We start from the raw sequence: 15,750 nt of genomic DNA, 5'->3' as shown, positions 1-15,750 counted from the left end.
AGACTTGTGTGATGCTGCAGTTTATAATAATTATTATCTGTTTTTAACCCTCTCAATAGTTACTTGAGCAAGGTGATGGAGGTTTCCTGTGGAAGGTTACCTCAGCAAGGAGTTAATCCCTTCAGGAGATGATGAAAGGAGGGAAGAAAATTCATAAGGCAAACAAATGGCAGCTGTTGTACAGTATAAGTCTGGAAGAATTCTAAAAGCATTCACTGAGCATTATATTGTTTTTAACAACAACTTAAATTTATATGGACCCTTTACCATAGTAAAACATCTCAAGCTGCTTCACAGGTCAATTATCAGATAAAATTTGATAGTGAAAAAATCTAATGAAACACTGCAACAATTCAATGCATCATCAATCAGAAAACAGAACGTGTAACTAAATTACTCTAAAATAAATGTCCCAGTTACTGTACCTTTTCAACTTTCCCAATGTAATACACCATGCGAATAAGCTTTTTGACGGACTTCAATAACAGAATGAGAAATACTATGCTATTCATAATAATTATATTTTAAAATGTAATTTTGTGCTGATCTCTCTGTACCTTGCGTTTAATAGTATTTCTACAAAGACTTTCATTTATTTTTTTTTCCAAAGCAGTGAATTAACTGGCGCATTTTCAGATAAATTTTATTAGGCCTATGCAAAAATTCTCTGCATCACTCGACCAAGAATGAAAGAGTGTTATAGGATACCATACTACTTTAGATCTGAAATCTCCATGTCCAGATTTTTAAAAAGCTGGTACTATGAAATTCTGATTGGAATAAAGAATTGCATTTGAGTAGGATCTGTAGATATCAATTTAATGTGATTTTTATGCATCTATCTGACTTTTTTTAGCAATTTCTCATCAAATGAGCTGTGGCTTCAGTACTGGTTGAGAAATGGGCTGATAAAGGGGATTGTGAGGACCAGATTGGTTAGAGCTGAGAGAAGTGTGATGATAGAAGATGAACTGACTGCGTCTGAGAGCTCTGAACATGGTAAGAACAAATTGGTTGGAACCGAAAGTGTGCTGATAATATGTGGGACAAGCTGACTGGGATTCAAATCATGCTGGTATGTGGAGAACAGACTGACTGGGACTGACAGCCTGAAAACAACATGAATGGGAGACGGTTTGAGATTAGGAATGCAAACAGATTAAATGTGAGAACAGAATGGCTAGAATGGAGACCACATTGGTGTTGAGAGACTGCTTGGAACTAAGACAATGCTGACAGTGGGCAAACAAACTGACTGGGAATGATATCATGTTGATGCCAAGTCACAAACTAACTGGTGTGAGGAACAGACTGACTGGAATTGATAGTTTTAAGAAAACATGCATAGTAGACAGACTGGGAATGAAGGCAGATGGTCAGAGGACAGCGTGATTGGCACTGAGGTCCTGTTGGCAGTGCGCCACAGGTGAATTGGTTCTGAGAGAATTCCGGTGGGGTGAAGAAGGGAATGGTTGGGAATAAGGGTAGGATGTTATTGGAAATTGTTGTGTGTCTGTAAAGCATGCACTCCCATGTTCCGCCACCAGGGAGCTCATCCCCGGAAGTCCCAAGGGATCCCAGCATCCCTTGGGAGCACTGTATATAAGCCGGCCCCTAAGGCCTGTTCCTCACTCTGGAGTGTCTTATTAAAGACTGAGGTCACTGTTACTTTAACCTCCCTGTGTACAGCCTCATCTGTGTGAGGAACACAATAACTGGAGACGAGAATACGAATCCAACGCAAAGATGCAGCAAACTGTGGGCATCCTGGAGAAGTTCTCGGAGGGTGAGGACTGGGAAGCCTATGTCAAACGGCTAGACCAGTACTTGGTAGCCAACGTACTGGACGGAGAAGGAAGCGCTGCAAAAAGGAGAGCAGTCCTCCTCACAGTCTGCAGGGCACCAACCTACAGCCTCATGAAGAATCTTCTGGCTCCGGTGAAACCCACAGATAAGTCGTATGAGGAGCTGTGTACACTGGTTCGGGAGCATCTTAACCCGAGGGAGAGCGTGCTGATTGCGAGGTATCAGTTCTACACGTGCCAGTGATCTGAAGGTCAGGAAGTGGCGAGCTACGTCGCCGAGCTAAGGCGACTTGCAGGACAATGTGAGTTTGATGGCTACCTTGAGCAAATGCTCAGAGACTTTTTTGTACTGGGCATTGGCCATGAGACCATCCTACGAAAACTTTTGACTGTAGAGACACCGACCCTCAGTAAGGCCATTGCGATAGCACAGGCGTTTATGTCCACCAGTGATAACACCAAACAAATCTCTCAGCACACAAGTGCTAGCAAAGTTCATAAATTAACTGGAACTGTGTTTGCGAGCAGAAATGTACAGGACAGAAACCACGAGTCTGCAACTGCCAGCAGGCCTCAGGTGACCCAGATGAGCCCTCAACAAAGGATGAATGCAAGGCAATTCACATCTTGTTGGCGTTGTGGAGGCTTCCATTCAGCCTATTCATGCTGCTTCAAAGGGTATGTTTGCAAGAGCTGTGGAACAATGGGGCATCTCCAACGAGCTTTCAAATGAGCTGCAAGCTCTACAAAACCTGCTAACCACCACCTGGCAAAGGAAGATTGGTCTATGGTAGATCAAAGCAATTTTGAGCCTCAGAGAGAGGAGGCAGATGCTGAAGTACACGGGGTGCACACATTTTCGACTAACTATCCACCTATAATGCTAAACGTAAAATTGAATGGCTTACCCGTAGCCATGGAACTGGACACTGGTGCTAGCCAATCCATCGAGAGTAAAAAGATGTTTGAGAGACTGTGATGCAACAAGGCATTCAGACCAGCCCTGAGCCCCATCCACACGAAACTGAGAACATACACCAAAGAGCTTATCACTGTTCTGGGCAGCACCATGGTCAAAGTCACCTACGAGGGCACAGTGCACGAACTGCCACTCTAGATTGTCCCGGGCGACAGCCTCACACTGCTTGGAAGGAGCTGGCTGGATAAAATCTGCTGGAACTGGAATGACATCCAAGCGCTATCACATGTCATGTACCCAGGTTCTTAATAAATTTCCTCACATGATGAGGAACAGAGTGGAAATCGAGCTGGAGAGGCTGCAACATGAGGGCACCATCCCCCCAGTGGAATTCAGTGAGTGGGCCAGCCCAATTGTTCCAGTACTCAAAAGTGATGGCACGGTCAGGATTTGCGGCGATTATAAAGTAACTATTAATCGTTTCTCGCTACAGGACCAATACCCGCTACCGAAGGCAGATGACCTATTTGCGACGCTGGCAGGAGGCAAGACTTTCACCAAGCTCGACCTGACTTCAGCCAACATGACGCAGGAGCTGGAAGAGTCTTCGAAGGGCCTCACCTGCATCAACACGCACAAGGGACTGTTCATCTGCAACAGATGCCCGTTTGGAATTCGGTCAGCTGCAGCGATCTTCCAGAGAAACATGGAGAGCCTACTCAAGTCAGTAGCATGCACGGTGGTTTTTCAGGACGATATATTGGTCACGGGTCGGGACACCGTCGAGCACCTACAAAAACTGGAGGAGGTCCTCCAGCGACTGGATCGCATAGGGCTGCGGCTGAAGAGGTCGAAATGTGTCTTCATGGCAACAGAAGTGGAGTTTTTGGGGAGAAAGATCGCGGCGAATGGCATTCGGCCCACAGACACCAAAACAGAGGCTATCAGGAACACACCCAGGCCACAGAACGTCAAGGAGCTGCGGTCGTTCCTGGGACTCCTCAACTATTTTGGTAACTTCCTACCGGGGTTAAGCACCCTCTTAGAGCCCCTACATGTGTTATTGCATAAAGGTGAGAACTGGGTATGGGGAAAAAACCAAGTAATTGCTTTTGAGAAAGTCAGAAACATTTTATGCTCCAATAAGCTGCTTGTATTGTATAACCCGTGGACAAGACTTGTGCTAGCATGTGACGTGTAGTCGTACGGAGTCGGGTGTGTATTCCAACAAGCTAACATTGCGGGGAAGTTGCAACCTGTCGCCTATGCTTCCAGGAGCTTGTCTAAGGCTGAGAGGGCCTACAGCATGATTGAGAAAGAGGCATTAGCATGTGTGTTCGTGTAAAGAAAATGCATCAGTACCTGTTTGGCCTCAAATTTGAGCTGGAAACCGATCACAAGCCTCTTACACTCCTGTTCACTGAAAACAATACTAATGCCTCAGCCCGCATACAAAGGTGGGCACTCGCGCTATCAGCGTATAACTATACCATCCGCCACAGGCCAGGCACCGAGAACTGTGCGGATGCTCTCAGTCGGCTACCATTGCCCACCACGGAAGTGGAAATGGTGCAGCCTACAAACTTGTTGATGGTGGCGCAGCCCGCAGACTTGTTGATGGTCATGCAAGCATTTGAAAATGATAAATCACCTGTCACGGCCCGCCAGATTAGGACTTGGACAAGCCAAGATCCTCTGCTGTCCCTAGTAAAAAACTGTGTACTGCATGGGAGCTGGGCCAGCATCCCTGTTGAAATGGAAGAGCCACTCAAGCCGTTCCAGCGGCGAAAGGACGAGCTGTCCATTCAGGCAGACTGCCTGTTGTGGGGTAACTGCATAGTACTACCAAAAAAGGGCAGGGAGATGTTCATCTCGGATCTCCACAGCACACACCCGGGTATCGTAATGATGAAAGCGATAGCCAGATCCCACGTGTGGTGGCCCGGTATCGACTCTGACTTAGAGTCCTGTGTACAGCAATGTCATTGAAGGTTGGCATGCAGGTACAGCAGGCGGTTAAGAAAGCAAATGGCATGTTGGCCTTCATAGCGAGGGGATTTGAGTACAGGGGCAGGGAGGTGTTATTACAGTTGTACAGGGCCTTGGTGAGGCCACACCTGGAGTATTGTGTACAGTTTTGGTCTCCTAACTGGAGGAAGGACATTCTTGCTATTGAAGGTTCACCAGACTGATTCCCGGGATGGCGGGACTGACATATCAAGAAAGACTGGATCAACTGGGCCTGTATTCACTGGAGTTCAGAAGAATGAGAGGGGATCTCATAGAAACGTTTAAAATTCTGATGGGTTTAGACAGATTAGATGCAGGAAGAATGTTCCCAATGTTGGGGAAGTCCAAAACCAGGGGTCACAGTCTAAGGATAAGGGGTAAGCCGTATAGGACCGAGATGAGGAGAAACTTCTTCACCCAGAGAGTGGTGAACTTGTGGCATTCTCTACCACAGAAAGTTGTTGAGGCCAATTCATTGAATATATTCAAAAAGGAGTTAGATGTAGTCCTTACTACGAGGGGAATCAAGGCGTATGGCGAAAATGGGGTACTGAAGTTGCATGTTCAGCCATGAACTCATTGAATGGCGGTGCAGGCTCGAAGGGCCGAATGGCCTACTCCTACACTTATTTTCTAATGCAGCGTTTGTGCTCAGTTGAGCAACGTGCCCAGAGAGGCACCACTAAGTTTGTGGTCTTGGCCCTCCAGACCATGGTCGAGGATCCATGTCGACTGTGCGGGCACGTTTCTCGGTAAAATGTTCCTGGTGGTGGTGGATGCTTTTTCAAAATGGATTGAATGTGAAATAATGTCAGGAAGCACCACCACCGCCACCATTGAAAACCTGAGGGCCATGTTTGCCACCCACGGCCTGCCTGACATACTGGTCAGTGACAATGGGCCATGTTTCATCAGTGCCGAATTTAAAGAATTCATGACCCGCAATGGGATCAAACATGTCACCTCGGCCCCGTTTAAACCAGCCTCCAATGGGCAGGCAGAGCGGGCAGTACAAACCATCAAACAGAGGCTTAAATGAGTCACAGAAGGCTCATTCCAAACCCGCCTGTCCCGAGTACTGCTCAGCTACCTCATGAGTCCCCACTCGCTCACAGGGGTGCCCCTGGTTGAGCTACTCATGAAAAGGACACTTAAAACCTGACTCTCGCTGGTTCACCCCAACCTGCATGATCAGGTAGAGAGCAGGCGGCAGCAACAAAATGTAAATGATGGTCGCGCCACTGTGTCACGGAAAATCGATCTGAATGACCCTGTGTATGTGTTAAACTATGGACATGGTCCCAAGTTGATCGCGGGCACAGTGATAGCTAAAGAAGGGAATAGGGTGTTTGTAGTCAAACTAGACAATGGATAAATTTATAGAAAGCACCTGGACCAAATGAGGCTGCGATTCACAGACTGCCCTGAACAACCGACAGCAGACACCACCTATTTCGAGCCCACAACACACACCCAAAGGATCAATGACACTATGCCGGACCAGGAAATCGAACCCATCACGCCCAACAGCCCAGCAAGGCCAGGCTCACTTAGCAGCCCTGCAGGGCCAACAACATGCCAGCCCAGCGAGGGCACAGCCAACACACCAGAACAGATATTTGTACCGAGGCGGTCCACCAGGGAAAGAAAGGCTCCCGACCGCCTCACCTTGTAAGTAGTTTTCACTTTGACTTTGGGGCGGGGAATGATGTTGTGTATCTGTAAAGCATGCACTCCCATGTTCCACCACCAGGGAGCTCATCCCCTGAAGTCCCAAGGGATCCCAGAATCCCTTGGGAGCACTGTATATAAGCTGGCCCCTAAGGCCTGTTCCTCACTCTGGAGTGTCTTATTAAAGACTGAGGTCACTGTTACTTTAACCTCCCTGTGTGCAGCCTCATCTGTGTTAGGAGCACAATAGAAATGAGACAGAGATCAACCTTGATTCAAAGCATAGTTACAGGCAGTGATCAGGAGGAGGAACTGGGTTGGTTCAGCTGACTGACTAATAAACAAAGCATCGGATTTAATAGACTAATACAAGTGCTTGTAGCTTGAAGTTCTAGATCTTGAACAAGGATATTCATTCGTTCTGCCTTTTCTGACACAAATTTGAAACCCCTCTGTAGTGATCAGACAATGTTTTGTTCGAAGATGCAGCATTAGCTGAGAGCTACACAATGCGTTTTAGTTATTTCAACCTCCTTGGCGGTATGCAAGACTTATCAGTGAAGGTCAATCTCAAGAATTTCACAGTTTGTCCGTTTGTGCCACTGACCCGATCTCTTCATCTCTCTTCACATCATCACCTTACACCCCTACTAGTCTCTCTCCTTCTGAACACACTTTCCCTGTTGGGTTTACACTGCATAGGGGCAGACAGCCACCTTGAGCCTCTATTCTTTGCAGTGGCCTTCAGGTTATTCGTCAGGCTGATTGTGGGCTTCGTTGATGTCCACACAAGCACATTTTCCAATAGGAATGGGAACTCTGGTGATTTATTTCCCTTTCCTGGCATACGAATAGAGAGGCTGATTGCAACAATATAACTTCCATCCCAGCTGAGATCAGCTAACACAATGCAGACCAGGAACTGAATCTGGCACCTAATTTCATGCATATCTTAATAGTACTTGTCTCACTGCAATTACCCAAAAAATTATCAGGGAACTTGATCCAATGTGAGTGCATTGGATTAGTTTTGCAGAACCGAATGGGAAATGAAGCGTCTTGAAACAGAGATGAGAAGGTTTAGAAACTAATTTAACTGAATTTTAAACTATTTGTGTTATAATGTCTGGAATAAATATTCTGCTGCATTTTTCAGTTCTGATGAGATTTGCATGTATCTATCAGTAGAATATACTGAGATAAAAACAGAATGATTTTTGTCAGTTAACCATACTAACTGCACTTTATTTCTGGATTATATTATAACATATCATGAAAGCGTGACTATCTTTAAAGTTAATGTTATATGCTCCCAGCACCATCCACCCGCACCCACATCTCTACAAATACTGGCCTGTATCTTCAAGATTCCCAGTAAGGAGTCCTCCATTTTATGTCCAGCAGGACAAAACTGCTTGCATCTTCACACTCGTTCGTGGAAAATCAACCAAGTTCTAAGACATTGGCTTGACTAAGGATTGTATGTACTTCTCTGAGCTTCCCTAAAGGATATTACAGCCATAGGATGAACATAATGAACATTCAATAAAATGATCCCAGGAATGAAAAGTTACAGCTATGAAGAAATGCTTTAAAATGTGGTCTTTTTTCACTGGATCTGAGAAGGTAAAAGGGGATCTAATAGAGACTTCCTGCAAGGTTATTAGAGGGTAAATAGGAAAAGATTGTTTCTGCTGGCTGATAATTTGTTTTTATCCCTTCCTGTGATGTGGGGGTTTCTGGCGAGGCCAGTATTTGTTGCCCATCCCTAATTGCCCAATTCTAACATTAGGGAGTATTGACTCAGGGCCATCTACAGAAGAATGAAGGGGAGACTTGGAAGATCTTTTTCATCTGGAGGATTATTGGAAATTGGAATACTTTATCTCCTTGTACAGAAAAGGATTCTCTATAACTCGCTCTGCGAACAAGTTAAGAAGTATCATTTGGGGAAAGATTCTAGCTAAAATTATTCTTTAAAAAGGAATGATTACAAAGGTTGAAGTCGAAACCAGTTTGGGGTGTTTAATTCCTGTTTGTTTAACTGAATTATTTTTAGTCGTGCTGATGTTTGATGAGATACTGAGCTGAGATCTGAATATGCAGTTCGGGTGGGCTGAAGATTCTTTGGCACGAAGAGGAACAGGGACTTCTCCCAATGTCTTGGCCAACATTCGGCCCTCAAACAACATGATTATTAAGTGCTCATTCATGTGTGCAGAGTGGCTGCCACATTTACCTACGTAACAGCAGTGACTGCACTTCAAAAATGAATTCATTAGTGTGTGAAGCTCTGTGGGATATTTCTAAGAGATGTGGTAAGGTGCAATATGAATGCAGATGTTCTTTATCTTTTCTTTCTTTGAAGTCAAATTGACTGTATTCTTGCTGAATGTTTGATTAGGAATGTGCAAAGCTTTTGAACAATATCATGGATGTACTTAAACCATTCTCAGCATGTGGCAAGACTATCATTTATTGCCGTTCTGTAGCTGCCCTTGAAAAGATGTTGGTAGGTCTTCTTCTTGATGCACTGCAGCTTGTATTCTTTTTAGTGATCTGAAACAACTGAATGGCTTGCTGGGCCACTTCAGAGTGCAATTAAAAGTAAACCATGTTGGTGTGAGGACGGAGTCAGATATAGGCCAGACCAGGTTTTCTTCCTAAAATAAAAAGTAAGACAGACTTGCATTTATATAGCACCTTTCACAACCACCAGACATCCTAAAGCACTTTTCAGCCAATGAAGTAGTTTTTGAAGTGTTGTAATGTAGGAAATGCTGCAGCCAATTTGCACACAAGGCCTCAGTTTAACATCTCATCCTAAAGACAGCACCTCCAGAGAGTGCAGCACTCCTTCAGCATTGCCCTGGAGTGTCAACCTAGATTTTTGTGCTCAAGTCCCTGGAGTAGGACTTGAACCTACAACCTTTTGCTTCATGAGGGGAGAGTGCTACCAACTGAGCCACGGCTGATATAGTGCATTAATGAAGCAATTGGTCATAGAAAATAGGTGCATGAGTAGGCCATTCGGCCTTTCGAGCCTGCACTGCCATTTAATGAGTTCATGGCTGAACATGCAACTTCAGTACCCTTTTGATTGGTCTTTTACAACAATCAAACAGCTTCATGATCATTTTACTGGTGCCATCTTTTTATTTCCAGCTTTTTAAAAAATGATTTAAAATTCTCAAACTGCCATGGTGAGACTTGAACTCGCATTCTCTGTCTTGGTTTCGAGACTACTAGTCTAGTAAAGTAACCACTACACATTCTGTTAGTTTCCTTCATAATACTTCTTAAATTGAATACATAAAGATGAGTTTATTCAAAATTTGGGGTAAAAATGCTCAGTTAGCATATTGACAAAGTAATTTGGTGCCACTCAGTCGCAGGATGCAGGGTTGCAACTCCAGTTCCCTGCAAAACAAGTGCTTCATCTTGATTTGGACATCAAGAAGACACAACAAGCAGATATTTGGCACTTCCTGTCGGCAGGATGGGAATTCTGTGTGAGTCAACCCAGGCCCAGCTGCTGGAGTTTGAGTTGGAATGGTGTTGGGAGAGGCCGATTGGAGGAAAAATTTCTCATCATCTTGGATGAGGAATGCTCACAGAAAGAGCAGAACAACAACGACAATTTGTATTTATATAGCGCCATTAATGTAGTAAAATGTCCCAAGGTGCTTCACAAGAGTGTTATAAGAAAAAAAAACTGAATAAGAAGAAATTACGACAGGTGACCAAAAGCTTGGTCAAAGAGGTAGGTTTTAAGGAGTGTCTTAAAGGTGGAAAGAGAGGTAGAGAGGCGGAGAGGTTTAGGGAGGGAGTTCCAGAGCTTAGGGCCCAGGTAGCTGAAGGCAAGGCCACTGATGGTTGAGCAGGGATGCTCAAGTGGGCAGAATTTGAGGAGCACAGATATCTCGGGGTAGGGGGACGGTTGTGGGGCTGATGGAGGTTACAGAGATAGGGAAGGGCGAGGGCATGGAGGAATTTGTAAACAAGGATGAGAATTTTGAAATTGAGACATTGCTTAACTGGGAGCCAATGTAAGTCAGCGAGCACAGGGTGAGTGGGACTTGGTGCGAGTTAGGACACGGGCTGCCAAGTTTTGGGTAACCTCAAGTTTACGTAGGGTAGAATGTGGGAGGCCAGCCAGGAGTGCTTTGGACTAGTCAAGTCAAGAGCTAACAAAGAAATAGAAATTTAAAAATGGGAACATGATAAATTTAGTTAAGTGACTGATTAAACCGATTTGTGTCCATACTTATTCATTCACCATATCTGAACTCCCCATCTCTCTGTTCAAGCTCGAACAAAGGATGGATCAACTTCAAGCATACAAATACTCTTCCTTTGTTTGAGCACCGTGCTTAAGGACATTTAGTCTCATATTGCATTTGAGCGTAATTCAATCTAACAGATCAGTAGACTCAAGTTGGATTGATTCGGCCTGCTGTGAATGCTGATGTGCATCTTTACTTTTTCTTCCGTTCTCTTATGTCAGCAAATGTTCATTTACTGATCCAGCAGGGTAGTCAAATTTGATTTGTTCAATGTAAGCAAAGTTGGAGGTCAAATTGAGAGCAGGCTTTTCATCAACCAGCAAAATAACAACAGAAGAATAAGTCTCTGAATCCCACGCTACTGGACTTGGGCTTATGATTGTTGCGTTACCTCAGTTATCCTTTTAGCACAGGCACGGTAATAGTTTTCGACAGCTGACCAGCAGGTAACCTCTGGTGATGTTCAGAAAACTATGAGAGGTTTTGATAGAGTAAATAATGAGAAACTATTTCCACTGGCAGAGGATTGGTAACCAGAGAACACAGATTTGAGGTAATTGGCGAAAAAGCCAGAGGTGAGGTGAGAATGTTTTTGTTAACACAGCGAGTTGTTATGATCTGAAATGCACGGCGAGAAAGGGTGGTGGAAGTCGATTCAATAGTAACTTTTGGAAGGGAATTAAATAGATACTTCAAAGGGAGAGTCCTGCAGGCCTGTAGGGAAAGAACAAGGGAGTAGGACTAATTAGATAACTCTTTCAAAGAGCCGGCACAGGCATAATGGGCCGAATGGCATCCTTCTGTGCTGTAAGATTCTATGTGGATGTCAGGTGAGAATAGGATCATTCTCATAGCCGCTGCCCTTTATGGGCAATAACTGGTTGTTCACCAAAGTTCAAACATGAAGCCTACTCACTTGGGCAAAGTGATGAAGCACCTGTGGAACTGTACCCCATCGCCTGTGGAACTGTGCCCTATTACCTGTGGAACTGTACCCATCGTCTGTGGAACTGTACCCCATCGTCTGTGGAACTGTACCCTATCGCCTGTGGTGTACCCCATCACCTGTGGAACTATACCCCATCGCCTGTGGAACTGTGCCCTATCACCTGTGGAACTGTACCCCATCGTCTGTGGAACTGTGCCCTATCACCTGTGGAACTATACCCCATCGCCTGTGGAACTGTGCCCTATCACCTGTGGAACTGTACCCCATCGTCTGTGGAACTGTACCCCATCGTCTGTGGAACTGTACCCTATCACCTGTGGTGTACCCCATCACCTGTGGAACTGTACCCCATCACCTGTGGAACTGTGCCCCATCGCCTGTGCAACTGTACCCTATTGCCTGTGGTGTACCCCATCACCTGTGGAACTGTGCCCTATCGCCTGTGGAACTGTACCCTATCGCCTGTGGAACTGTACCCCATCACCTGTGGAACTGTACCCCATCGCCTGTGGAACTGTACCCTATCGCCTGTGGTGTACCCCATCACCTGTGGAACTGTACCCCATCACCTGTGGAACTGTGCCCTATCACCTGTGGAACTGTACCCCATCACCTGTGGAACTGTACCCTATCACCTGTGGAACTGTACCCCATCGCCTGTGGAACTGTACTCCGTCGCCTGTGGAACTGTGCCCTATCGCCTGTGGACCTGTACCCCATCGCCTGTGGAACTGTACTCCATCGCCTGTGGAACTGTGCCCTATCACCTGTGGAACTGTGCAATATCACCTGTGCAACTGTGCAATATCGCCTGTGCAACTGTGCCCCATCGCCTGTGCAACTGTGCCCCATCGCCTGTGCAACTGTGCCCCATCGCCTGTGGAACTGTACCCTATCGCCTGTGGAACTGTGACCCATCGCCTGTGGAACTGTGCCCTATCGCCTGTGGAACTGTACCCCATCGCCTGTGGAACTGTACCCCATCGCCTGTGGAACTGTGCCCTATCGCCTGTGGAACTGTGCCCTATTGCCTGTGGAACTGTACCCCATCGCCTGTGGAACTGTACCCTATCGCCTGTGGGACTGTGCCCCATCGCCTGTGGGACTGTACCCTATCGCCTGTGGAACTGTATCCCATCGCCTATGGAACTGTACCCTATCGCCTGTGGAACTGTACCCCATCGCCTGTGGAACTGTGCCCAATTGCCTGTGGAACTGTACCCCATCGCCTGTGGAACTGTACCCCATCGCCTGTGGAACTGTGCTCTATTGCCTGTGGAACTGTGCCCAATTGCCTGTGGAACTGTACCCCATCGCCTGTGGGACTGTACCCCATCGCCTGTGGAACTGTACCCTATCGCCTGTGGAACTGTACCCCATCGCCTGTGGAACTGTACTCCATCGCCTGTGGAACTGTGCCCTATCACCTGTGGAACTGTGCAATATCACCTGTGCAACTGTGCAATATCGCCTGTGCAACTGTGCCCCATCGCCTGTGCAACTGTGCCCCATCGCCTGTGCAACTGTGCCCCATCGCCTGTGGAACTGTACCCTATCGCCTGTGGAACTGTGACCCATCGCCTGTGGAACTGTGCCCTATCGCCTGTGGAACTGTACCCCATCGCCTGTGGAACTGTACCCCATCGCCTGTGGAACTGTGCCCTATCGCCTGTGGAACTGTGCCCTATTGCCTGTGGAACTGTACCCCATCGCCTGTGGAACTGTACCCTATCGCCTGTGGGACTGTGCCCCATCGCCTGTGGGACTGTACCCTATCGCCTGTGGAACTGTATCCCATCGCCTATGGAACTGTACCCTATCGCCTGTGGAACTGTACCCCATCGCCTGTGGAACTGTGCCCAATTGCCTGTGGAACTGTACCCCATCGCCTGTGGAACTGTACCCCATCGCCTGTGGAACTGTGCTCTATTGCCTGTGGAACTGTGCCCAATTGCCTGTGGAACTGTACCCCATCGCCTGTGGGACTGTACCCCATCGCCTGTGGAACTGTACCCTATCGCCTGTGGAACTGTACCCCATCGCCTGTGGAACTGTACTCCATCGCCTGTGGAACTGTACTCCATCGCCTGTGGAACTGTACCCCATCGCCTGTGGAACTGTACCCTATCGCCTGTGAAACTGTACCCCATCGCCTGTGGAACTGTACTCCGTCGCCTGTGGAACTGTGCCCTATCGCCTGTGGACCTGTACCCCATCGCCTGTGGAACTGTATTCCATCGCCTGTGGAACTGTGCCCTATCACCTGTGGAACTGTGCAATATCACCTGTGCAACTGTGCAATATCGCCTGTGCAACTGTGCCCCATCGCCTGTGCAACTGTGCCCCATCGCCTGTGCAACTGTACCCCATCGCCTGTGGAACTGTACCCTATCGCCTGTGGAACTGTGCCCCATCGCCTGTGGAACTGTGCCCTATCGCCTGTGGAACTGTACCCCATCGCCTGTGGAACTGTACCCCATCGCCTGTGGAACTGTGCCCTATCGCCTGTGGAACTGTGCCCTATTGCCTGTGGAACTGTACCCCATCGCCTGTGGAACTGTACCCTATCGCCTGTGGGACTGTGCCCCATCGCCTGTGGGACTGTACCCTATCGCCTGTGGAACTGTATCCCATCGCCTATGGAACTGTACCCTATCGCCTGTGGAACTGTACCCCATCGCCTGTGGAACTGTGCCCAATTGCCTGTGGAACTGTACCCCATCGCCTGTGGAACTGTGCTCTATTGCTTGTGGAACTGTGCCCAATTGCCTGTGGAACTGTACCCCATCGCCTGTGGGACTGTACCCCATCGCCTGTGGAACTGTACCCTATCGCCTTCAGGAAAAGTGTGGAAAACTGGCAAAAAGCAACGTTAGTACATTTAATATCACAGTAAATTTCAGGTATTTACTTAGTGTAATAAAGAACATGGATTTTTGTGCAAACATTTAGGGGTAGCCATGGAACTGAGCCGTCTCAGACTTAGGTTAGCATTTATTACTTTCAAATTTCAAAAGGAAATCACAAGCTCAGCAGTCTGAGTCCAGTTCAGTATTGACAGTCCTTGTGCAGTTTTCACTGAATGAAATCTCTGATTGGAAATTGATCGCTTATTCTCTAAATACAATGTCATTTGCCTCCTTCTCTTGAAGATGCTGACTCACACTGGGTTATGGTGCTTTATGTGCTGGTAGTGCTTTGCAACCTCACCCAGCTGCCTATTCTTTATGTACAAGTTGATGCAATATATGTTAGCAAGATGTTCAAACACGGGGACATCACAACTGAGCCTGACCTGGTCATCCATGAAATGCATTTTCGGTCAAGATTTACTAACTAATGATAGGAGGTGCTACACTGGTTCAGCTTTTCCTTCAGGAGCCATGGGGAGCTGTGGTCAAGTGCAGGGCAGTGCGGCCTAGCTGAACTCAACTCATGCAGCATAGATTGAGGATCAAATGTAAAACCTTCCTGGTCGATGTGGCTCAGTGCCACGTGGGGCAAAAAGGCAAGAAAGAACATGCATTTATATTGCACCGTTTATGTCCTCAAGTCATTCCAAAGTTCTTCACAGCCATGAATTACTGTTCAAGTGTAGTCAACCATGTTACTTAGGCAAATACAGCAGCTAATTTATGCACATAAATGTCCAACAACCAGCAATTAGTTAAATATGTTCTGGCGATGTTGTTTGAAAGAAAGAAAGGAAGATTTGGATTTATATAGCGCCTTTCATGACCACCGGCCGTCTCAAAGTGCTTTACAGCCAATTAAGTACTTTTGGAGTGTAGTCACTGTTGTAATGTAGGAAACGCGTCAGCCAATTTGCGCATAAGCAAGCTCCTACAACACCAATGTGATAATGACAAGATAGATGTTTCCAGTCAATTCAATTTCCAGCTGTTGCAACTTTTCCAGTTGTTGCAATGTTTCCAGATGTTACAGTTTCCAGTTGTTTCAGTTTCCAGTTTTTGAGGGGGAAATATTGGCCAGAGCACCAGAAGAAGTCTTTTACTCTGTTTTCAGATAGTTGCAAGGAATCTTTTACACCCACTTGAATAGGCAGGCAGGGCCCTCATTTAACAGCTGATGCAAGAAACAGCCAAACCA

This window comes from Pristiophorus japonicus, chromosome 20 (genome assembly GCF_044704955.1).
Source record: "Pristiophorus japonicus isolate sPriJap1 chromosome 20, sPriJap1.hap1, whole genome shotgun sequence".
Lineage (NCBI taxonomy): Eukaryota > Metazoa > Chordata > Chondrichthyes > Pristiophoridae > Pristiophorus > Pristiophorus japonicus.
The sequence above is the reverse complement of the archived record's forward strand: the minus strand, read 5'-3'. Positions refer to the sequence as shown.